Source organism: Lonchura striata, chromosome 3 (genome assembly GCF_046129695.1).
Source record: "Lonchura striata isolate bLonStr1 chromosome 3, bLonStr1.mat, whole genome shotgun sequence".
In the NCBI taxonomy this organism is placed as follows: Eukaryota; Metazoa; Chordata; class Aves; order Passeriformes; family Estrildidae; genus Lonchura; species Lonchura striata.
Window position 1 is genome coordinate 79,074,450 of NC_134605.1, and position 26,281 is coordinate 79,100,730.

The following is a 26,281-nucleotide window of genomic DNA, read 5'->3' on the forward strand; positions in this document are numbered from 1 at the left end:
CTAGAGTGATTCAAATCCAATTTTAAGGGCTCTTGCAGCTCTCTCTGAAGCACCTTGTGCTGGGTATGATGAGATACTCTAAGAGAGACTCAGCAGATTCACCATAGTCATTTTTAGTCCTTTTCTCAAAACTGCCTTTTTCTGAGCCCTGCATGACACCCTGTTGCCTTCCTAAGGAGATAATTCCCTCTGAAAAGATGATCTGTTGTGCTGTCAGTAACCAGTAATCCACTGCACTGCAATTACTTCTCATAAGCAAATTAACAAAACAGCATCCTCATTTATTTGGATTAATTTCTGCAGTTAACAGTTGACAGATGATACCAAAAATACTAGTGTAAATAATGTGTAATTTTATATTTAAACTTCTCAGAAATATTCTCAGGCTTATGTTATTCTTGGGTGGTCCCTGGCTGTTAGTAGGAGCCTGAGGTATAAACAGATACTATTTCTGTAGGGAAAAGCAGAGCTGCCCTTTCAGAAATGCTGTCCTAATGAATCTACTGAAATTCAGAACTTGGCAGAATCATACTCCTCAGCGAGAAAGTGTCAATTGATCGTTAGTTTGCTGTTTTTCTCTGGTCCTTCCTTGTCTACATGTCAGTACTGCAGCCTCAGACACCCTGGAGCTGTGATGTGCTGCTTGGTGCTGTCAGTGATGTCTTCTTGCTCCAAGCGGAGCAACTGCAGCCTCAGCTCAGCAGCAAAGGCCAGTCTGGGAGCACAGGCCAGAGGACAGAGCACCAACCCACTCACATCCAGCAGACAAAGTGTTAATGTCTGTGGCATGCTACGGGCACAGCACGTTCTGGCTCTGCTGTGCTGGAGCAAAGTCTGTTTGTGACTTTTTTATTTGTACAATGCTCAAAATAATAATCTATTATCCTATGTGTGTGCCTTACTTAGGGTATGTTCTTGCCATCTCTCTCAGTGGCACTAGTAAGTGTTCAGCAAATGCCCCACTTACTCCATCACTCTCCCTTGGTTATTTTGCAGGCATATTTAGCAGGATGCTGTCTTGTAGCACCTCCCAAACTTCAGTAGCTCGTTCCTGTACAGGCAGTTCTCTTACTGCTCACAGCTTGTATGGAATCTGCTTTGCTTAATGCTTTAGCGGCATCTTAGTATGATATAACCCAACCAATGCTCCACCAAGGCTGGTGTTTGTCACAGGCTTTTGACTTGATTAGAGCCTGTCTGGTTGGTATTGTGCTCTACAGCATGCAAGCTTCAACTCCCCTGAATCTCACTTCTGAGATGTGGTCTCTGCAAGCCGTCTGTCACAACTTGCCTCAGCCCAGCTTCCCTGGGGCAATGGTGCTGCAGTGCCTCTTTGCCAGGCACTGCCTGAGGACCCCACTTCTTTCACAGGGCAGAGGGTTCAGATTACCCAAAGAGGCTGCGTGAAGATGCGTTCACTTCTGCTGTTTGTTTTAGAGTGTTTCTTAAAAGAGATGGGAAGTTGGTGAACCATTATGTAAGTTTTTCTGGCATATATATATTTGGAAGAAGATGTTAAAACATGTAAATATGGTAAAGGGGTTTCAAACTTTCATAAAATGTACCTGTAATTTTGATTTTCAATATTATACTCACTATTGGCACGGGAGTTGTGTGGGCTCCTGTTTGGACTGGATAAAAGACCCCAGTGTTGATTAAACTGTGATCAAACACAAACCACAGACTGTTCTTGACAGAGAACTAAGTACTTCTTGTTTAGATGCCACCCAAAATTAATTACGGGATCTTTTTTTTTATTTACAATAGAGTGAACAGAAGAGGATGTCTCCGACAAACCCTTTGCTTATGACTATCCAGTCAATATTTAAACTCCAAGTTTGTTAAGAATTCATTCAAATTTATCAGTTATTTAGTGATTTTGTATGTATGGGGAGAGTCCAGTACAGCAGTCAGTATATCTGAACACACTCAGAATTTCCCTGCTAAAACAGGAGTGCACTGAAATATGCAATTTAGTCCCTTATTGTACAGTGACTGGATGATCTCCCCTGCTTTTATTTTTCTGTAATTTAGTGTTATTCTGACAAACCACAAAGAAATGCACATAAATCATTTTCATATTTCTAGATAAGAAATAACTGAAACAGTATCTTAAAACCTTGGAAATAACAAATATTTGTGGAGACATCAAGCAAATAATAGTATTCTGTTATGATTCAAAATAGGAACACATAGAAATTACACAGAAAAGAAAAAATGTGTCTGAAGTGGTGAAAAGCAAAATCAGTTTCACACTCAGAACACAAAGCAGCTCATATTTCAAGTTGTCTGCAGGCAATAGCTATTGTTGATAAAATCCTTATGAGTAAAGTCATTGTGTTACTCTTTCCCCAGAGAACTTCCCCAAATTTTGACTTATTTTTGCTATCATATCCCACAGCAGTTCTTTAATTATATCTATCCTGCTTCCTGGGGGTGTGCCTGTGATCACTGTAAATTTTATGACAGTGTGTTTTTGTGTCGGTGCTGTAACTTTAGCTTAGGTTGCTGTTAGCTAGGGATGTTGCATGGTTCTTAGGCTGATTGTAATGGGGATTTGGGATGCTGTTTGAAAACTGCCAGTATCAAAGGATTAACTGGTGATGTTGAGGGGTGATACATAGAGGAAGGGATAATATGATCCTCCAATAGGGATGTATTTCACTATGTGTTTAAAAGATAAAATGAAGGTGGCATTCAATGGCTATAATTATGTTTCAATCTGACATCTGATATAGTTGCCTGAGTTGAATTAATTTAATTTCATGTGCTTTTATGGCAAGTTGCACCCAAAGCCTGCTGAAATTTTTAAAAAAACTTGCTTAGTTTGAGGGGTTGTGGATCACACACTTGGAACAAGTTGTGCAAAGACCATTTCCATTCAGGCATCATGTGTTCTATTCCTGTCTTTTCTGTAACAAATATTTATGTAATGTTTCACATTACCTAAAACATAACAAAGGTGGCAATGCCCAGTTAGAGGGTTACTGTATTTCAGGGTTTCGTCACCAAAACTTGAAGATATATTAGGACCTGACAGTGTAGAAAAATGTATGGCCAAGGAGATATACAGAGTTTTTGAGAACACATATGTACTAATTGTTTTCAGAACAGCAGCTGCAAGTAATCAAGAAATTATATCCTTCTCATGTTTCCAGGTGGGGTTGGGCAAATAAGTACTCCCATCACCATCAGATAATGCAAGAAGTTACTTACCTGCTGCAATTCTGCTGTTCTTTATGACAGCACTGACCCCCTTAGCTGAGCTGACTCCTCTATAAACTTTCTGACATGACAGAGCCCAGCTTAGCTACATCACTGTTGGGAATGGGGCTTTTTATGGATCACGAGTTTCTCAAGCACACAGGGAACGTTTGCTTTGCGCTGTGTTTGTTGCTGGTGGTTGCCTGATTATCTGCATGGGCTACCAGGTGCATCCCAGCTGCTGAGGGCCGTTGCTCAGTCAAAATCCCTGACAAGTTGACAGCTTTGCTTCCTTCTCATGGCCCTCATGTGATCAGTTTGTTTTGCTCATGGCTATGGCTAGGGAATACAGAGTGTGTTTGCAGAGCAATGCAGCTCTGATGTTCTGCTTCTGCACACACAGACATAGTGAATGGGCAATGAGTCAGCCCTATTCAGTAAGGGGGTCATGGTCCTGGAGCTACAAAAACATCTGAAGGTGGTTCTCTTTGGAATCCCAGATTGCTCAGAAATAACTTTATGTGCCACTGTTTATGCCATTTATGTCTTTTATATGCCACTGCTAGGTCCTATTGTCCACCTGTGTGTGTGTGTGAGTAATTGATGCAACACACAGGTAAGTGACACAGCCCAGGCATCCTTGTCACAAGAGATGCTGCGGGATAGCAGAGGGACAGCCAGGTTTGTTTTCCATGTGACACCAGCACCGACTCAAATCAAATGGGATGGGTAGAACATTTCTGCATGTAATTCTGGAGATATTTCACACCCCGTCACTACCAAGCAGCGTTTCCTTTGCCTAGTCTGCATTCCTTGAGGCTCATCTCATTTAGCTTGTGATTATTTAGAGGAAGCAGGTGGAGAATTCCCAGTGGGAGGATTAATATAGATGGAAATGAACTTGTCTGTGCAATCAGGCTAGTCTGTTTTAAGAGAATTCAAGCACATATGTTGCATGGAAATTCCAGATACCTGGCTCTTCGTGCTCCTTGCATTTTTTACATAATTTAGTTGCTTCTTCCCCAACAATCCATCTATCTGCAGTGGAAAACAGTAATGACAGAATATTATTGATCTGTTTGGCAGTATAGTGAATAGTAGTTAAAACTGACTGTACAGTGTCCATTACATTTTAATTTCCTACATTATTAGTTCTGTTTATCCCAATCTCCTGAAATCTTATGCCAGTCTGCTCCTTCTAGAGCCTACAACCTCTCATTTCATTTTAATTCACACACTTCTGGTGGATAAAAATAGCAGGGGTTCTGTCTACCAACAGAACAGAAGGACTGTAAGAAAAGCAAGATTTGTTTGGCACCTCTTTCACTAAAGTGTTGCCCTGTACATCTTTTGGGAGAAACACTGCTCAGGCAAGGTCAGCCATGGACAGGAACCAGGCACTGTTTAAAACCACAGATGTCTTTCTCTGAATCTTCCCCTCTGAAAGCTGAATGGAAGACTAACTCAGGCTGCTGCTGTCCTGCAGCACATTTCCATAATGGATCTAGATGCACAGTAGCACAACCTGACATTTCATTATTTTTAATAGTGCTATTGCTGGAAGGCGCTGCCGATGTGAGTGCACATTCCAGCAGCAGTTGGAGGTATTAATGTGGAATCACAGCAGCAAGTGCTGAAAGATGTGTGGCTGGGAGAAAAGGCCACTGACAGCATACAGTACACAGAGTAAGGTTCAATTACACAATATTTATAAGCCCATACTTTCTGTTTCAGCAGTGTGTAGCTGCAAAGAGGGGAGAACAAGCCTCCTGTATGAAGAGTAGCATGTACTTGACCAAGAAGAGAAACAACTGGCCCTCTATGTTTGGTCGTGTGCTGCAGCCTGGAGTTGCTCCTGCTGTGCAAACTGCTGCTGTCAGCTGTTGCAAGTGAAGGAATGTGTCATTCATTTTATGGAATAGTAATGTTTTTCTGGATTTATATGATCTCTTTTTTCCTTCCCACCCTAAGCTTTGCTGCCCTGCTCCAACTGGAAGGAAGAACAGATCTAACCCTCTCCCTGCAGTGCTGCAGGGAGCCATGGGGTTCCAGCTCAGTCCTGGCTGAGTGAACAGCACTGGGGACACTGCTGGGAATGGCAGAGAACATGGTGGATGTGGCACAGGCACCTGACTCAAGTCACAGATGATGCCCCAAGAGAAGGCTGGGTTTTGCAGGTGGTTGAGATGAGAATTACCTGGGAAGTGGTTGAAATTCTCAGGTAAGTGAAAGGAGAATTCTGGGGACTTTTTGGGAGCACAGCCTTGGAAGCCCTACAGCACCTCAGTCACACCACCAGTAAGTGTATATAAAGCTGAGCTTGCCTACATCAACTGTATCAGAAATACTAGATTTGGGTATGGATGTTGCAATGAGAGGACTGATGGGGAGGAGGAAATTCAGATAGGGTTGTCCATCCGGGAGGAGATGGAAGGCTTCCCCAGTCCTGCAGAACAGAATGCACGCAGACATCCCATCCCAAAAAGAGGGAGAGATGTACCTGGCAGGAAGCCCCTAGCAATAGGAGCTGGTCATGACCTTATGATCAGCATATCTGTGTCCCAATGTCCAACATCACAGGTCAGGGAAGAAATACTGAGATTTAGGAAGGATTTTATTCTATCCAAACACAAAGGAGGGAATTTGCAGATCCCAGAAGCAGCACAGTAGAGCTATCCCTGCAAAGCCTCCATCCCTTATTATCTCTGGGGGCCCAAAGATGCATTTCCCAGTTGTGCATTGTTTAGCCATGCTGGTGTGAAGGAAAAGCATCCAGATGACCACCAGCATGGCTCACCTGAGTTCTCCGGGACACACAGGACAGTGGGGAGCACCAGAAACCATGGAAGATAGAATATATCCTCTCTTCCAAAAAACATGTATTCCTACCTCAAAGCTACATCATTATTTAGTGAACAACAAAAATTTAGTTACCAACAAAGTGGCTGAAGCAGATCAAATTTTGCTATAGGTGCATTTTCAGTGGTGACTGACTGTAGCAGGGAGAAATCCTGGCACCTCATCTCTGAAATATATTTTAAATACTTGCACTGTGTTTCCAATACTTTTACATGTTTCCCATTTTCCTTTACTGTGCTCTTTGGATGCAGTCAGGTAATCCCTCAGCAAACTCATAACTTGACCTTCTGCTAACACCACCTACTGATTCCAATATTGAGTTTTTATAGAAACATGAAAAGCAATTGATTAAATTTGGATAAATATTTAGTAGGACTTTTAAAACTCAACTCTTGCTATTGCCTTTCTCATATTTAGGTGCCACCTGAGATAGACAAGTAGAAATGTCAAAACCTCTGGAATGGATTTACATTCCAGAAAGTTCAGTGTGCTGCAAGGGAATTAGGAATATTTAATGACAATAAATTCCTTTGAGAAAGGACAAGATGGGTTGTATGAACAACCTAATCTATTTGTCACAGGTAAGCAAGCCATGAATAACACATGGACTCTAATTTAGGAATGTAAATAGGGAGATGCCTGATTTGAGGCACCTAGGTCTATATATTTTAGGCATCATTATATGAAAAAAGCAGGCAATTTTGTACAGTTGTCTGAGTTCATAATGGGCCCTGGCTAAATTTAGTTTCCAATAGCAAGGCTTCAGGGGAGGTTTAATGATGCTGCAAATAGCAGTGCACAAAGCGCCGTAACCATTTACTTTCTTTTAAGTTACAGCAGTATTTTAAAAACTGCCCCCCTCCCTTGCCCCCCCACACACACTTCTGCTCTTTGTTCAGTTTTTTGTTACAGAAACACCAATTTGAGTCATCTGACTGCTCAGCTCAGACTTCCCATGTCCTGGTGTTTGTTTGGAGCCAAATGACCCTCACCATGTCCTCTGGATGCCCTGTCCTGCATGGAGAGCAACAGGACTGCCGGGCTGGGGTGTTTCCTCCTGGTGCCAAAGCCCAGGGGGAGTGGATGGCGGCATCTGGGGTACAAACCCACAAACTATTTCTAAAATAAAATATGTCTCTCCTCATCTTCCCTGTTGATGACAAAGGTATTGTAAACCCAAGTTTATCTTCTCTCCCTGCTCAACCAGATAGGAACAATAGGGAATCCAGCTTTAGTCTTCTATCTAGGAAGATGGTGAACAAATTACTCCTTACGTCACGAGTAAAGGTGTTTGCCACTGCAGTGTGGTGCATCTTAAAGGCAAAGTTTGAAATGGAGCAAGTCCTTGGGTGAGAGCAAAGCAGAACATTTCAGGGACTGCAGCACAACAGAGGCAGAAGTGAGTGTGGCTCTGCTGTGGTCTTTGGCCACTCTGACACTAATGCAGATGTGCTCAATCTTCAGATCCACCCACAGATGTTACATATTGCTTGCCTAAAAAGCAGCTGTCTGTCAGAGAAAAGTGACTCTCAAGAACAAATAACAGAGAGAGAACACTGCTCTTAGATGATATTTTCTAAAGGAAAAATATCTAAAGGAGGTCTGTACATACACACCTATCATAGTCATCAAAAAAGTAGAAATAATCCCCTCACATAATGACTTCTTCTTAGATACTTGGAATTCAGGCTTCATTTTCTTACCTGAATGTATTTTTTATTGCTCTCAGAATTTGTTCCTTCCATACATTGTGTAAGCAAGCACAGATGATGAATAAATAAGTTGGAGAGTTAACATGGATCGTTTTCTCCAGCATTGCTGATGAAGTTCTGAATCTCTTTTACTTGCATGTGGGAACATGTTTGTAAATTATGTTCACAACATACATTTCAACTCTGTTGTTGTAGCCCAAAATATCTCTCAAGGAAACAGGAAACAAGTGAAAAACCCACTCAGCCAAATCAGCTTTTCCTTCTCCTTGCTTTTAACGTGATGATTTGGTTGGAAGACTGGCAGAAGGTGAATCAGAAGTAACTAAATTGCAGAACAGTTTGGTGATCACAAGATACATGCAGAATAGTAATTAATTAATTAAAAAAATTATTTAGTATGATCTAAATGTAGGGATCATAGTAGAGATCTCACATTAAAAGGGAAAAAAAAAGAGTTTGCAAAGAGATCATCATATCCATGGCAACATAGGAGGGAACTTTTCAACAAAGAGAGGAGCTGTTTGTCTAGCTGTTACTGCCTCATGAACAACAGGTACAACACTTCTGGGAAAGTGCTGAGCAGTGGGTGAAGATGTTATTTTGGGAGGACCTTGGTCCTCCTGAGATGTTGAGTCAGTCCTAAGGAAGCAAAAAGGAAGGGGGATGTCACAAATTGTGAGCAACACCCAAGCCCGCCTTGTCTGGCTCCTCCCTGCACCCCTGTTGGGTGATATTCTCAGCAAATGGCAGCCCCCAAAATTCAGCTGCCACCACAAGGACACACTGATGTCCAGGGCTGACAAGTCTGGCAATGTAGTCAGGCAAAAATAGCTTAAGTACCTGGAGTTGGTGGCAGAAGGGCAGTTGTCCCACAATTATCTATTGGGCACTTTCTAGGATCACTAATGCAGTACTACTTAGGAAATCAAAAATATGTCACAATAATCTTCCAGCACCTAGTGCTGGAATATGTAACCATAGTGTGGACATGGATAATAAGTGAGGCTTGTCTCTCTGACAGTATGGATAAGAGAAAGCTGCTCTGTATTGGCAGTGTCACAGCTGTATCTCTGGAGTGAGATAAAGTTCAGAAACTTTAAAATTCAGAAACATCCCTCTGCCTGAAAGGGATGCACACAGCTAAGTAGTGAAATTTGCTTGCCTTTGGGGTTCTGTGCACACAGAACCTGTACTTAATCACCTTTTTTCTCATCTACAAGAAAAAGGGGAGGACCTAGATGAAATCTAAGTGGAATCTCTGGAACTGGTTCAGATCTTCAGGCGAGCATAGGCATCCCTTTTGAGTCTGTGAGAGTTATTTCACTACTACTGGCAAAGAAAAGAAACTGGGAGAGCTGAGCAAAATATTTTCATTCACTCTATGGTGTCTGATGAAAGGAGAGCTTTTGCCATAATTCTGAAGTTTTTTCTTTTCCTAATAAATATATAGAAAAATCTCAAACAAGGTGTTCTTTAAATGCAAGCTCAGAAGATACTGGTTGCCAAGATGTGTGAAAGGAAGAAGAGATATTTTTTTCTGACCAGCCTGCCCTTCTTCAATCTTTCTCTCCTGTCTCTCCTTGAACATCACCTTCCTCAGCTCAGAAATGTTTCTACACTGGGACAGTTTCTCTGCAAGCTCTCTTCCTATCCTTCTGCACAAAGCTCAGTGAAGACAAGGCACATGTAGTTTTACTCCATGGAGACCAGTTTCTACTCTCCACCTGCAGCTGACAACACCTGTGCAGCCACTAGCTTTGTGCAGCAGAAATGGGGTTGCCCATCACCATGCTTGCACAAAAAATTTGGTCTTTAGTTCATAGGTGAACCTGCACAGCCTCTGCTCACAAGCACACTGAAGCCTGGGACACTGCCAAACGATCTGGCATAGCAGTGCTCAGAAATAGTTACTACCTCTTGTTAGAGCTTGTAAAAAGTAAAAGAGATGCCAAGACAGCATGTGTGAGTGAACAAAAAGAAGCAGAATGACAGTGCCATAGGAATTTGTTTATCCCTTTGGAAGGTCACTTGGAGAGAGGTGTTTCCCCAAAAAGTGTATGTGAGAACCTCCAGGAGTGTGCAGAGGACTGTGATGAAGTAAAGAGCTCCTTGGTGAAGAGAGTGGACTATGGCTGCTGCAGCTGGATTATAGCTGGTGGCAAATGCCCATGGGCCAGGAAAAGGTCTCGGTTCACAGGCAAAATTTATGCACATATCTGGAGAAGAGACCCTGGGGGGATTGGTATGGAAGTCATCAAGGGCAAGAAGTTCTGAGGACAGAGCCCCAAATACTGTAGTGAGCCATGGACTACAGATGCAGAGGATCAGAGATATGTTTTTTGCCATTATCAAAAGAGAGAATCAGATGCTGGCATTTACAGCTTGTTTAAGGCAAAGCTAATTTTTCTGCTGATATTTGTTTTTGTCAATAAGTTCGGCATGATCTTGATGTCATCATAATATAGAAAGTAGGGAAAACCCTAAAAACTCAGAAAATATTTTTCAGGGCAAGAAACTCCTTTGGTTAATGTTAAAAAGATTCTCTAATACAGAACAGCTCTAGAGGAGGGACATTTAATTCCCCACAAAGCTGGGTTTAAATTTCTACTTACACTGAATATGTATTAAATTAGCATTAAAAAAAATTTAAAACCAAGCTAATGCATCCTGTCAAGATTTATCTCACCACTGCAAATGTATATGGAGATTTTATGATAAATGGAAGTCTGTTTATACCAGAAATACCATTAAAGATTTAACTAGAGCAATGCAAATGATGCCACTCTAATTAAAATTAGTAAATGTCTATATTCTGTTTTTAATGAAAATATTCTTCCATGCATTTTTAATCTTTAGCACCATTTCATTTTGTCTATGCTAGTCAAGGAAATAATTACTTCAACTGGAGTCTAAATCTCCATGACTATACTGGTAATCAAAGACAGCTTCTATTAACACTTAGATGAGCTGTTCTGCTAGAAATTAACTGGTAGTGATCTGCATGAACTGCAAAGTTGCTTGCATTTTGGGAATTAGATGGGATAAATGTTAGGTAGTTATGAACATTGGCCAGCTGGCCAGAGCTGTTTGGGCTGTGCAGAGAATTAGCTACAATGGTGAGACATCTTCAGTGCATGCAATTCAGCAAAGTGACAAGGTCCATTTAGAAGTGTGATTAAGCAGTGTACATTTTCTTGTCTTTGCAGCCTGGAAATGACAGGTCACTTCAGGTCCAACTGAGGAGAAAATCAGAGGCCAGATGAAGGAAAATGGGGGGAAATATCAAATAAAAGAACTACAGTCAACCTGTAGGTAAAGTCTTTCTCACCACTTCCCTGTCTGCTGCCAATGCTGGGTTTGTTCTGGCCCCCTTGATCCCTTTTCCTGTCCATAGTGGGAAGGTGTGGACTTGCCATTGGACACAAGTTACCATTGTTACTTGGTGGTTTCTGTGATATTTCTGGATAAGCCCAACAGAATAGAAAAAAATATGTCAATCTTCATAGTCCTTTCTCTTCCTCCATTTAATATACTGGTGATTTTTTTAGAGTTCCCATTTCAGCAGTGCCATCCTTTGTCCACTGCTAATAGTGATAGAGTGCAAAGGTGGAGCACCCCTTGCCACCTGAGACATACAGCAGCTGGTGTTTCTAGGCACTCAGAGAAAACCAGTCCCTCTGCATTACTGTTTGTTAAATGGGGTGAAAGATTACAGCATTTTAAGTTAATTAGCAAATAGGTCCTTAAGTTTTTAACAGAGGACTACAGAAGATGGCATGTGCTTCTTGAACATGCAGAGCAGCAGAGCCTTTGGTGCAGCTGTGCTGTCTGCATGAGTGTGGATCAAAGTGATGACTGATTTCCAGACTCACAGGCATCACAATCCTCCATCACCCCAATTCTGCATACTGCCAGCATGGCATCTGCTGTCATCTGTGGGGAGATTACCCTCTGTGGTGCTGGGTGGCTGAACAGCAGCAAGGCTCAGGCAGCCCCAACTCCTGGACATCACTCCTGGACATCCTTCTCCAATGACACATGGACCAGTGGGCCCCCTGAAGCCCCATTTCCAGTAATCATCCCCTTGAATCTTCCTGGAGCCATGACCAATGGGAGACAGAATGTTGTGGGGTGTGCTCCAGCCTGTCCTGCAGAAGCTGCAGTACCTCCAGGGTAAAAGCCCATTCAGGAAAAGTGAAGTCAGACTTTCAAAGGCTTAATAAAAGGTGGACAAAATCTGGCGTCCCCTGTGGCCAAAAAGTTCTTAATCTCTGCAATAAAATATTTTGCTGGCCTGCCTTGAAAAGTTTCGAGGAAAGGTGTTTTGTTGTTCCTTCAACCAAACCAGGCCTCCTAGCAAATGAGCACCCAGAAAACTGGAGGTTTTCACTTCATAGCCTCATGAGAAAATCTCCAAATTCCAGAGCTGGGTGCAGGTCCCTTTCCACTGCTTCCTTTTTGACAGAACTCAGGCATCCTAATGATATCCATGGACCAGGCACCTGTGTTCTTCATGGTCTTGCTCAAAGAGTTTCTCCTGATCTCTGCATTTTTCTCTGCAATTGGTGCTTGAACAGGATCCAACCTTTCTCATAACACTCAGGACAAGAGAAAGCCAGAATAAAATAAACTGGAAGTCCAAAGAACCTCAAGTAGTTGAGTTCTTTTTTTCTTTCTTTTAATATAATTTATCCCCCAAGAATCATCATTTTCCACTTGTTCTACCCCTGCATTTAGTAAAGTAAAGACAAAGCTACACATTTTGGTCACACTCTGCTGACTTCCTGTGCACACTTTGTTGCCATAGGAAAACTGGTGCTCTCTGAATATTTTCCTGAGTCTGAGGTGTTTTGTTTTTTTTTTTTTTCCTGTGACTTATTGTCTATACTTTTAAACAGTATATTAAACAACTTTATTTAAGTCACAGTAATATCCATTTTCTTTCTGGAAGTAAACATACTGTAGCAAGTATTACTGACTCCAAAGTCTTAAAATATTAGTGATATTTTATCTAGTCTTCCCTTTGACTTTCAGAAAGTTTTTTGTCATGAGGTTTTCAAAGTCTCTGTCTGTTTACAGCTGCATCTTTAGCTGAAAAGTTTTAACAAGTAACACAGCTAGAAGAGCTATGTTATTTTTCCCTGACATGATGTTTTTGGGCTAGAGTTCTGGTTTTGTTAGAAAGTGCAGGGATAAATGCCACCTCCTGCTTTCAGCCTTAATAGGCACATGCTGATGTATTTTCACAACATGCCCATTGCAGTTAGGAGTAGATGAGGGCTCAGAGTCACTCACAGGTGCATAGAAATACAAGAGCTACAGAAAAAAGAAGTGTTTGTTACAAAGTAAAAAAAAAATAATATTTGTGTTCATTACAGGATCTTCATAATATGTATATTTTGTAACAGACCAGAGAAAGATATCAGGGTTGCAACAAACTCCTCTCATGGCAAGGACGAGCTTCTTGCAGAATAATTACCTTAGGAGGTTTTATTAATGCCTTTTTTTTGACTAATACATCAACAATACCAATTGTTGATTCTATTCAGTAGAAATTCAGTAATTCAGTAGAAATTCAATTCAATTCAGTAAAAATATGAGGGTGAAAAAAAGCCTGGTGACCTGTTGAGAAATGCAATATCTTGAAATCCAGCATCTTCATTGAAAATAAATTGTCTGAGACATGAACCAGGAGCAAACATGATGCAGCCTGAAGCTGAAGTACTTGCTTGAAGGAAATCTTCTGAAGAAATTAGTCAGAATTAAGTTATATAAAGAGGCTCATTCAGAGGCAGCACTGAGCATTTACAGAAAAATGTTGACTGACTGAAGTCTATTATCTATTGGAAAGCAAGCTGTGGAGGGCCATGCCTCCAATATGCAGAGATGCCAGATACAGAAAAAGAAGCATAAAAGATGCAGAATGGCTGGAGAGGCAAAGGATCAATGTGAGATTTACTGCTGCAACCATCAGAACCAGGCTAAAGAAGGGCAAGGGAGAAGAAAGTAGGTGACCCTATGTGAGGAAAGAAATGTTTCAGGAACAGGTGAAGGTGAAAAAAAAGATTCCCAGCATGAGAGAATAGAAAATTGGGCAGGTTGGACATTTTAGGAGAGTAATCGAAGGGGCAAGGGGAAACCAAGATGCTTAGAGATCTGAGTAGAGAGAGGGCACCCTGGAACAAGGATAGAAGGGGCAATGGGATTTGAGGTTGAGATCTGTGCATCAGAAAATGAAAAAAATCCATGTAGGGCAGGAGGAGGACAGCATTATAGCTCTAGCTGCATCACTATGGTCAGGACATGGCAGGCAGAGGGAACAGTAGGTGCAAGAGCCTGGGTTAGAGGGACTTGCAGAAACTGCTGTAGGATTTGCCATTGGCAGGCAAATCCCTGAAGCTGAAAGTCACCAACATATTTTTTATGGGGATGGTGTGGTATCTGCTTGAAACAACACAGCCAGAGTGCAGGAAGAAACATCAGCTTGTGAGGATTTACAGATTTGCAAGAATTGTCTGTCCAAGGAGAGTATAAAACAAGAGGCAAATCTCAATATGTCACAGTGACCTTACCTACAAAAGGGAATATCTCCACATTTCTCTTTCCTTCCATGTTGTTCAATTCCCATTCCCTTTCTGGAAGAAAGAGAAGAAAGGTATTCCCCTCAGGGCCAATTGTTAAACATTCATTCAAGGGAGAATCAAGTAAGGATAAATAAGAAAAGAATGCAGTGGAATTTGCTGGGTGACTGCAAATGTAGCAGAAGAGTTAAAGTTGAATAGTGCCTGAGAGATAGAAAAGCCAATAATTTATCTGTGAAAATAAATAACAGCAAGCATGCAAAGTGTGTTCTGCTGCAGAATGTAACAAAGATGCCATTTCACTTTTCACTGGTGGAGCAATTTCACTGCAGCCTTACAGAGCAAAAAAAACTGTAAAAACTGTGTTTGAGAAACTCCCAAAAGAGCAGAGATGTATAAGTTTACTGTTAACCTGACTGTTTTGGGTTTGCCATGTGAAAATTGTCCTGTGCACACTGAGAGGCACGCTGCTTTTGGCATAAGGGGGTTGACACGGATCAGCTTTTCCCACCAGTGGAGCCCTGTCTGTGTGAGCATGGGGGCAGCTTTATTGGGACTGGACCCCAGCAGGATGCTAATCAATCCTCCAACACACTGAAATTGATGTCTGTACATAATCCATTCTTTCAGACATGCCCACAGGGCTGGGTATTGCTATTTCTGTGAGGCATTGCACGGTGCATTATGTGACTCACAGGAGTTGTTACAGACCTTGACACCTTGTTGCCAGAGGTGCCATGCTTCAGGAATGGGATCCCTGCTTGTGGTGTTATCCATTGTCTTCTGGTCAAAGCTACAATATTTGTTAAAATTAATTTAAGGGAAGCCCAGGTGTGTACTTAGGGCAAAATCTCTCAGATCTTCCTCACTGAAGCTGCAGCCTGATGCTGCATTTTTGGAAGCATGCACGTGGCTGGATACAGCATGACTGACTGCTGTCATGGGCAAAGAGAACAGAGCTGCCTGAAGGTGGAGGGTAGATGGTTGCACCGAGGGAATGACACCACGAGTGTCTTGTGTGGTGCGTGTGTATCTATGATTAAACAACTGATTATTTGTAGTTGACAAAGTAACCAAATTTTTAGTAACATTCCAATTCTGTGCATCTCCCCAACCAAAGGAAGACATTCAATGTATATGTCTCAGGATATGATGGGAGATTAATGCAGGATGTAAAGGAAGTGCAAATACCTTCTTAGCTCCATGAAATTTGCAGCCCGCATATTTCTATATGTTTTTTCTACCAACGTTCCTTCAGGTTACTGGTTATGGCAAAAATTAATTTAGCAAAGAGGGTACTTGACCTATTGAACAATGTTCAACAGTTATAATCATATATAGAGCAATAAAACCATAAATCAATAACACTGGATATTTAGTGCTCATTGCAAGATTTTCTTAGGATCAGCTGAATGGTTTCAAGTGCATCTGAGTGAAAGGAGTAGGTCAAATACATTATGCAGCATAAAATTAGCCTACCCTGACATTTTCACAATGGGTGAACTTGCAAGAGTGGAGTGGATGATGACAATTGCTTGTGTTCCTCGTGACTAATATATTTTCTATAAAGATAGACCAGAGCATCTCTGGTTTCTAATATCCCTGTTTAACATACAGTATGAAATACTTAACAAGTCAAGGGAAACACAGCAAAGAGTGTGAATGCTCTGATAAAGAATAAAACCCGATTTATCTCCCAGCCTAATTGCTTTTTGCCATCCATTAATCAGGTTGCTCACATGATGCTTGGGCAAAGCAGTGGCAGTGAATTGCAGTGAGGCTTCAGCCTGCTAGGATCCCAAATGCCAGCCTGGCTCCAGTGGTGCCTCAGAGTGGCTCTCACTGCTCCATTGGGGGAAGCATTTGAGCAGCATGTTTCAGTCCATGGCTCTTGTGCCTTTCCCCCTGTTTTACGTGTTAATGCCTGTGGGGGCTTTCAAACTGTTCCTCAGCCCCAGGAATTCCAAGTCAGATTCTTTCTGATTCAGATCCCACCCACTGAAAATCAGAGACATATTGCACACCATGTGAAGACACATCCACCATGTGCAACCCCGTGCCAGGCAGCCTGAGAATATAATTTTATTCAGCAGATGTGTTTCGGAACTCAAAATGTCCCTCAGACATTTTTGGATGTTCCAGGTCCATGTCATAAGCATTTGAGACCCTGGCAGGCAGCTGGAAACAGCTGTGATTTTGGATTTGAACCATGGAATGATTTACCAACCTTGCAGGAAGAACAAGAAGTCACAAAAGTTTAGATATTATAGTAGAAGTAGTCACAAAGTAGAGGGAAGAATTATTTAGTGCTGTACAGGGGGGTTTTAAGTCTTGTACAGGGGGGTTTTAGTTTTGTACATGGGGATCAGAGGTTTTAAGATGGAGGGATTTGGGCCTGTCCTGTCCTCCCTCTTTCTTCTTCCTTACCTCCATGTTCTTGGTGATGTTGGCACTCACAGATTGGTTTTGAGTAGAAAGGCACCATTTAATATAGGTAATAGGCATTGGGGAAAAACTCTAAACATGTAACACGGGAGAAGAAGACAAGAGACAGAGAGGATGTCAGGGTGTGTGTGTGCATCTGCCTGAGCTGCTGAGCAAACCACAGCAGCCCGAGAAGAAAATCTTTAGATAACTTGCAATAAACTGCCTTGAGACCGGACAACAAGAGACTGCTCAGCCTTTCTCTGGAAGCACGGGCTGGAGGAGAAATTTTCCACCACACGGAGCCACCCTGACTTAGGGTGAGCTCCAGCAGATGTGGTCTGTTATAAACCTAAAAGGATTGCAGCGATCACCTCTCCTATGGTGCTGCTCTGCACAGGCTGAAGAGCAATCCTAGATGAATCACTGTTTGAAACATTCAGCAGCACATAGAAAGGCACTTAATTTCTTCTTAAAAAATACTGGTCCTGGAGCAGTCACCATTAACACTAGGAAAATGTTGTAGTGCTTAGCTTCTCTTCGCAATAAACTTGTAAATATTTATTTTCTATTTGACTGCAATTAGGTTAAAAATAGCTGCTTATTTTGAGTCTCTCTTCTCTGTGTAGGTAAGATTAGCTTGTGACATAGTGCTTAACCTCTGTTTAATAACCTGGGAATGTCTTCCAAACTGCTCATAATTAATTGTGGGCCTGGTCCAATTTTTCATCCTTCTTTTCCATCTGTAGATCCAAAGGTTGCATATTTGGTTTTGCCTAATCCTGAGACTTCACATGCAGGTGGCTGATGACACCACCATCCACCCACCTTTGTCAAAGTCATGCTCATAGGAAATTTCTGTGTGTGTACAGCTTCCCCCATGCACACCATAACTGCCCTGGGGGCTACAGGATTGGTGGGAGAATGAGTTTAAATCCCAAAAGAAGCCAGGTTGCTGCAGTGGACCCACCAGTGCATGTCATTTTTCACTGAAAGATTGAAAGACCTTACTAAAGCAGACTGATTTCTGCCCTCACTCATGTGAGAAGGTGACTTTGAGAATGCTTCTTGTTGTAGCCTGTGAAGAATGAAGTCTTTGCGGGATACATGGGGTCACTGCACCACTTGGCTTCTGTCCAGCACAATTTTCATCTAAAATAGACAGGCAATGAAAGAGCTTTCCCCCGTTTTTTTTCTTCCTGGTGGAAATGCCAGAATATCAGCTGTTCACATTCTATCCTTAATTATGTTTCAAAGGAACATCCTGTTCCTACAATATTTTATATAATGGCCAGCCACCAGGGTAAATTTATGCAGGAACAGGCAGGGAACAAAGCTGGGCCAAAAAAGGAGAAGAACAGATGAAACAAAGAAAATCCATGCTGTGTACAACAGAAAAAAAAAGACAAATTATAAAGGTGCCAGAAAACAGTGAGTAGAAATACTTCAAACCACTGGAAGGAACAGAGTGATGTAGTGGAAAGGAAGGATTCCAGCACATGGAGATGGAAAACAAAGCTGTCCCCATCACCACATCTATTCCTATATCCTCCCTCTGCAGGGGTCAGTTCCTGGTCTTCCTGAGAGCTGCTCTTTGTGTTTATGTCCTGGTGCACCCAGTGGCTCCACCATCTTTCACCTTCCACTTTCTCAACTGGATATCCAGCCCATAGTCATATCCCATATGCCTGAATATCTCAGGTGTGTCTGTAAGTGCTGAGATTATAAAAATAAATGCCTTGAAGTTTTTGCTGAAGCCCTTGCAGTACACGGAGAAGCTGTACTCGGACACGTGCTCACTAGTGCTTCAGATTTTCAGTGTTATCCTTCAGGTGATGCCTTCCAAACTCTGATTCATGTTGTACTGGTGAGGACAGGTAATAATCCTCTGGATCATTTTGACTGTTTTTTTCTCTCACAGATTAAATAGTGTAAGTGCAGAAAGATCTATGGGAAACTGTCCAGCTTGACATCTGTGCGTGGGCCATAGTGTCTGGAAACTGCTGTCATTGACTCCTCTGCTCTCTATTCAGGGGTTCCCCATCCCATAGGGAGCATGTGGAATCTGTATATTTGCTTTTCTCTCCTCTGGGAAGCAAGAGAGCAGAGAGGGCAGAAAAAAGACCCAACTCCTTTAGCAACAAAACGATGTGGAGAAAATCACAACAGTACTTCTGCATTCTCATTAACAGGAGCTCTATCTAAAAGCATGGAAACAGAGATATTGGTTTATTTGCCTCTGCCAAGCTGAACATTCGGTGCTGAAACTTCTTAACTTTTGATGAATACAGCTCTCAGAGTAAAATAACAATTGTGATTGCTGCAGTGAGTGCAGCATGGTATCAGTTTCAGGGCAGTGACAGAAGAAGAGATGTGACAGCAGAAACAGTGGGATGCAGGAAGAATGGGAATGCTCTTGGATCTGTACTCTTCAGATCAAAGAAAGGAGTATGTACAGATCATTCCCCCACAAGGGAGATTCAGGGCAAGGTAGGGCTGTGTGTTTTGGGTGCACATGCCAGGCTTTCATTGTCTCCACTGCAGTATGCTATTTCTCCCCATAATTTGGATGATGAGATTTTTTTTCTTACTGTCTCTGGACCACATTTAAATGCACCTTCACAAGTTTCTGAAGCAAATGAGCTTCCAGCCACCACTGCTTCCAGCATCACTGTAGTGCCTCTTCATTTAGAGACTCGTTTGCTTATTGTAAAGCACAGGATGTCTCACACAGTTCCACAGAGGAAAGGAGCTGAGAGCAGACCTGCAGGGCTAAAAGAGCCCCATGGAGTGCAGGGGAGACTGTGAGCACCAGTGATGAAAACAGAGGCATGCAATTATTTTGTCAGTTTGTGTTGAATGGATCTCCTTTGATATGGGCTGATTATTTGTGATTATTTGACTGGGCTGCTTCAGGCACTGCATTGTGCTGCGCATGGAAACCTGGGAGGGACTTTGTGTTGTCAGGATCAAGTTCTTTCCAGTGTTGACTGTGAGTTTGGATTGAGATGAGATAGAACTTAATCATTATATTCACAGGATCTGACTAATTATTGTTAAAAGCATGTCCCAGGCTCACCAGGGCAGAAATTGAGGGATGAGTTTTGAAGATTTTTTTTTTTTTTTTTAAATATAAAACAAGGTCTTTTGAAGTTAAATCTCGCAAATGTTTTCTTATCCTCTTTGCATTCATCACCTTCTTGGCTTGGGAGAAGAAAATGACCAGCCAACATAGCAGATGTTAACCTTGAGCAAATTTCAGATACTCTTTTCTTAAATGTGTTGTTTCCTCCACAAACCATTTAATTTACATATATTTCCCAGTCCATCAAATTATTCTACTGGCTAATTCTCCTATTTCTTTGACCCAATTTCTGTTTTAGTAACAACGTCCAGACCAGAGAGTAACTGAAGGAAAATAGTTGCCCTGATCCCGTCTCTAATGTTCGGTCCTGATGGAATTGATACAAGGATGTATGACACACTTGTTTTAAAAACAATTTTTCTGTTTTGCATATCTATTCATCCCTGAGAGACCAGAGATGACAGAAGAAAGAGTTAAGCAGCAGCACAAGGTTGACCAAATGGGAGCAGCCTTTCTGTGGCCTTCTAAATATGTGTCTCTGCCTTGAAGGCAGAGGTTGAATGTTCTGCTTGCCTGTACCATCTGGGTTGTTGCTGCTTGGAGTTGCTGGTTTCCAAAACCTTTTGAGTCCTGATGTCAAATGCAGTTTTCAGAATTAGGCAAAAATTGTGATGACTATATTGAAGTTAGCAAGTTATTAAAAATGAGATCTAATTACTTATGGCTTATAAAGCTGGTTTCTTCTCAGAGCAAACCCAGCAAAATACAGATTTTTTTTTATTATTCTGTTCTGTTTTACACTAATATAAAAGCATTTCAGAAAAAGCTGAAAAATTTGGAAACAGTTGAATACCTAGTTAGTTTTCTGAGTGTAAGTACGCTGTCATGTTAATAAAATTGAATAATGCAATTAAACTCACGAATGACAATATTCCTTTCTAGAGCTTTTTGCACTCAAAAATTAGAAAAGTGTTAATTAATTTATTCTTTTTCCACTGTTAAAGTGTTAATTAAATTTATCCTACTTCCACTGTTGCATATCAATATTGTTGTAGTACACACATAGCAAAGCCGGGTGACAGAAATTAAAAGATTCAGATTAGAGCTCTCAGTAGTTTTCTGTATTCCCAATTGCCAAGATTTATGCTTGTTCTTTACATCAGAATAAAAAGCAGGAAAAAGGAGTTAACTGCCTGAAAAAAATCCAAGAGCTGGAACCTCAGTGTCATATGATATTCTGAATCTCACAGATCATTGCTAGTAAAAGATGAATATGAAAGAATTCTTACAATGTATTTATATAACTTCTCACTCCTAGTTAGAACAAAAAACAGGTAAGCACCTTAGGTTAAAAAAAAAAAAAAAAGCAGCAGTGCATCACTGCACTTTATTTGATCCTGAATAAAAATATTTAACTCACTGTCCTGACATTCCCCTGGTTTCTAGCACATATCACTGCCCAGGGAAAGCTGCAAAGGAAATTGTTACCACGAACCATGCAAATGAAATCTGCCTATTTTGAGTGAGTACTCTTTGTCCAGTAGCAGTGTCTTGGAAGTTGTGATGAGCCATACAGCACGATCACTCTGTCTAAAAGGCTTCATGCTGTTGTCAAGGAGACCAGCTTTTTTGTCAGACACAGCTCTGCAAGTGAAGCAGCCATATGAAGGAAACCTGTGTGTATTTGTGATATTTAAAAAGACCCAGTTCTCAGAATCTAATTTGAATTCTTCTCCTTGCTTACACCAAAAGAGCAGTAATGGGTTTTTAGTAATTTCTTAGTGCCTTTGTATTGTGCTCTTAGTTTCAATAAAATCAAGTGGCAAATCCAGAGTACCAGCCCCCAGGTGGATGGCACTGACTTTTCTGCACTGAGACTATGGATGGTATGGTTTTGCTTTGATCTTTGGAAAGCACCACTGTCTCATGCCCTTGTCCTTCTCATCAGGGACAACCTGCTCATAGCTCTGGACAAGGGTTGGTCTGGCCTTTTGGCCAACAGATCTGTGAACAAGCAGATGTCCTGCCCTTTGTGGTACTCCACTCTGTGGTACCTTAGATTTGGGGGATCATCAGGGCTCCTTGATCCTTACTTTTGCCTCCACCCTGGTTCAGCTGCATTAATGCCAATCCCTGGCAATGCTTGTCTACCCTCCTCCTGGGTTCTTATTGGTATCTGAACTGTGTTTGGTACAATTCCCATCTTTCTTCAATTCATTTTTCTAAATCTTTACAAACAGGGTTTCTGGACTTCCTGCCGTACTCATTGGTATCTTCTTGGTTTTTTTCAAGCCACCCAAGCCTTTGCTGGGCACAGGGTCTCATACCAGTCTGATACATCAAATGGGACCATACCAGTGCCAAGCAGAGCTTAAGACAGTCTCATGTGCTGAACTTGGGTCTGTGCATTCAGTAATGTTACTGTCTTTCATGGTAGCAAGAAGTGACAGAGGGCTTGTGATAGATTGTCAGTTGTTCCTTGTGTCCTGCCTGCCTCCTACCAGCTCAGTAAATTCAGCAGTGCTAGAGGCAGAACAGTAAATTCCCAACCCTTCATTTGGATTGCATGCCCCCTGGATCAGGGTCTGCACCTAGTCCCTTAACAGTCTTAAATGTATTTTCCTTAGATTCTGTATGAGAAAGCAATTTAATCGACACAAGAAACTTTAATAAAATCAAGCCATGATACCTTCTCCTTCACCCCTATTCACAAGGACTGCTACTGAGATGTAGGATGCTTTTCAGTTTATTTAAGGAGCAGCAAAACTGTTTGTTTTAACATATAAAGCTTGGCCATGTGTCTGAATTAGAGGAAGTTGCTTGATGCTCTTCTGAGGACTTAATTATTCTAATATCCTATGTTTCAAAGAAGAATGCTAAAAAAAACCCCAAACCTTCAAAAATTCAACTTTCTGGAATACATTTTCCTTTATAACTCTTTACATTATGACATTGTTTAGTACTTGTTTTAATTAATTATGTATTAGAGTACTGAATATGTCTTTACATTGCATGAATTTACAGTCTGAAATGCCACTGATGAATGTTCTAGGATTTCAGAAAGTGTTTCCCTGCTGTGCTGAGCATTAGCAATTTTCCCACAATAGATTTTCTCTATTGACACTCTTCAGTCATTTCAAGCTCATTAGGCTATTGCAGCTATGACATCTCCTAGTGAGGCTGCAACAGCACTTTACTGTATCATTATTTCATTTTATGAGGCATGGGAAGGACAGGAACTGGCTTGGCAATTCACCCAAATCTGCCCTCCTTTGACCTTTCCCCCATGGCTCTTTTACAGCTGACTACGAAGTCACAAGCTGATCTAAAGAAAAACATCATCAATTTTTATAAGTGTATCTCTCCTTTATCTATAAGTTCCATGTTTTCAGCTTTGCCACAGAAATGATAACCTGTGGGCATCGAGTGCAATCATTTTTTTTTGTGCTATTCAGAGGTGGCAGTTATGATGTGTGTTATTTACCTCCCACATCGTGAGTTCACGGGCCTGAGCTGCAGAGGCTGAGCTCCAGTCTGAGCCTTCCCGAGCCACAGGGCAGGAATGGCCCCTGTCCATAGGATCTCTGGGGCAAGGCAAGCAGCTGGCAGAGCAAGCAGAAAGAGTGTAGGAGGGAAAAGAATGTCAACAGTGATGGAAAACGGTGCCTATGGAGTGCAGAGAATAGGCAGAGCTCAGATCTTCCTTTTGAGGCCGCAAGCCAGCGTGTGCTGGTTAATGATGCTGCTATTCCCGGCGGTCCCGCTGTCTGCCCATTAGCAATTGACAATTTTCCTGGCAGCTCCTAAGGAGTGATGGGCTCTGGGAGAGCTGCTGGGCTGTGGACCAGTCTGAGGCATCAGTCCCAGCCCTGGGAAAACACAGGAAAGGGAGCTTTACAGCTCCTTACACTGGCAGCTGGACATTGGGGGTGAAGGCTGGTGGTGATGCTGAACAGGGAGGGCAGGCCAGGAGGACACAGGAGGAGGTCACAAGTGAGGTTACATGACAGAGTCAGTGAATTGAACTTCAGACAGCTCACTGGGAGTGTGCTTTCCTCTGACTTCCATGGTGTATTTTAGGATCTGCCCACACTGGGATAAGCAAAAAGTATATAACTCTTCCAGCTGTGATATGGCCCTGATGCTTCAAGCTATGTAAAATGCTTCCATCTTCTCTGGTTTGTCTCATTTTTGCTGGAGGGTTTTGCATTCTTCAGCAGAGGGAACTTCCTGGAGGGTAAATGGAAGAGCCTTGTGACAAGGGGTACAGGAATTACAGCTTATTCAGGTGAGATAGCATTTGGAAACTGCAAAGAAAATGCCTCACAGGAAAAGTAGCTTCACATTGGTTATTCATGGAAGGAAAAAAATCCCCACAAAAAGTGAACATGATTTGGGTTTTACAAAACTCACAGGGGTACAAATGATTACTTTCCATAATGGAAGGGGAAAAGAATGCCCTGTGCTTGGAAGCCAAAATTGCCTGAGGATCAAAAACACCTTAAATGTCACTGTTGCTGGAAGGAGGATCCTGGTGCAGCTCTTACAGGTGTTTCTGCTGCCAGTCTCCAAAATGGAACTGCCTGTCAGATGCACTCCTTGGAAATACCTGTTTCCCAGAGGGCAAATGTTTGACAAGATTAGACAGCTCTGATTACATGCAGAGCACATTACTAAAACTCTGAATATATGTAAAGTTCTCTTTGAGGCAGTAAAAATGTTTATTGTTTTCAAGACATTAGATTTACTTTTTGCACCAGGATGCACTGAATCAACTCTCTCCTTCTGTTGTGATGAGCAGCCCAAACTGGGTCCCTTTCTGAGTGCTGTATGTGTGCTTCATGAAAAAAATCTAAGTGTGATATTGGTCTTATATTTTCTTCCTATCTCTCTCTCTCTCTCCTCCTATCCCTTAATCTTTCCAAGCATTAGTCACTCTTTCCTCCAGGAAATTTACTTGAGGCAAAGAATATCTCTAATATGGAGATTTACAAGTAGCTAATTTCAGGTAAATGCTCCTCACCCACATAAAAGCACAATCAGCCTCATCAGTCAGAGGAATAAATGCCATTAATAAAACCATGTTCTCAAGGAAGGATCATATTTTCCTGGAATGAAGGAGAAATGAGTAAAGAAAAAAAAAATGAATTAGTGTAGAGAATTACACTAAAAATATCTAGCTTTACATATCATTTTAGTTAAAGTAAAGGCAATACATATTCCAGAGAGAAATATATAATGCTCAGAGTACTCTAGAGGAATGAGTTGTAACTCAGGGTAGCATTCAGGAGACTTCAGCAGAAGCAAAGGCATTATTAATGCTCTTTTAAAATATCTTCCCTTTTATAAATTACTTTACAATTATTTAATAACAGATAATTTTAGGACCTGGAGTTGCCTTTCTAGAAATGACATTATGAAGTGCCAGCTTATCCTGGAGGGACCCAGGAAATACAGAGTGTAGTTTTTTCATCATTATTGAATCTGAGTAGCTTCTCTTTTCTATATCACTGAAAGTATCTCCACCACAAAATAGTGCCTAGGCATGCAGTGATCATGGCAGTCCCACCAGCAGCTCTTAATTGTCTTCTTCACCTCCTGGTATAAAACCCAATCCTGCAGCAAAGGTGAGGAAGGCTGAAGATACCATGTGGAAATAGCAAAGGAGGGTAGTGGTGGCGAGTTGTGTAGGTCTTGTTTCTTCTTTCTCAGATGCTACGTTGTTGTCAGAGGTGAAATTTTACTTTTTTTTGTGTTTGTCTCTTCTCATTTCTAGTAATAATACCAAGAAATAACAAGTCAGGATGGGTTTTGATTCCTCTTACCTACTTTCAATGGTACCAATATCTCTATTTGGGTACAGATCAATCCCTGGTTTTTGATTATCTTGGTGTGCATTAAGCTCTGCATAGCCAACTGGATAAAGAAGTGGTTGTCCTACAATTCTCAGCGTTGGTGCAGCCTCACCTCAAGTACTGTGCACAGTTTGGGGCTCCACAGTGTAAGAAGGATGTTTTAACATTAGGACATGTCCAAAGGAGGGAGAAGAATATGGTGAAAGGACTAGAGGGCATGACTTATGAGGGATGACTGAGTATATTTTGTTTGTTTAACTTAGAGGGGAGTAAATAGGATGACTTCAGGGCTGTCTACAACTTTCTCTAAAGGGGAGTGTAGAGGGGTGTGCTGATCTCTTCTCTCTGGTGTCTGATAGGATGTGAGGGAATGGCTTACAGCTGCACCACAGGAAGTTCAGCTTGGACATTAGGAGAAAGGTCTTTACAGAGGGGGTGGTCAGGCACTAGAACAAGATCCTCAGGGACAAGGTCAACCTTGTTGGTGCTCATCAGGTGTTTGCCCAATGCTCTTAGATACAAGGTTTAATTTTTATGTTACCTTGTCAGGAGTTGGATTCA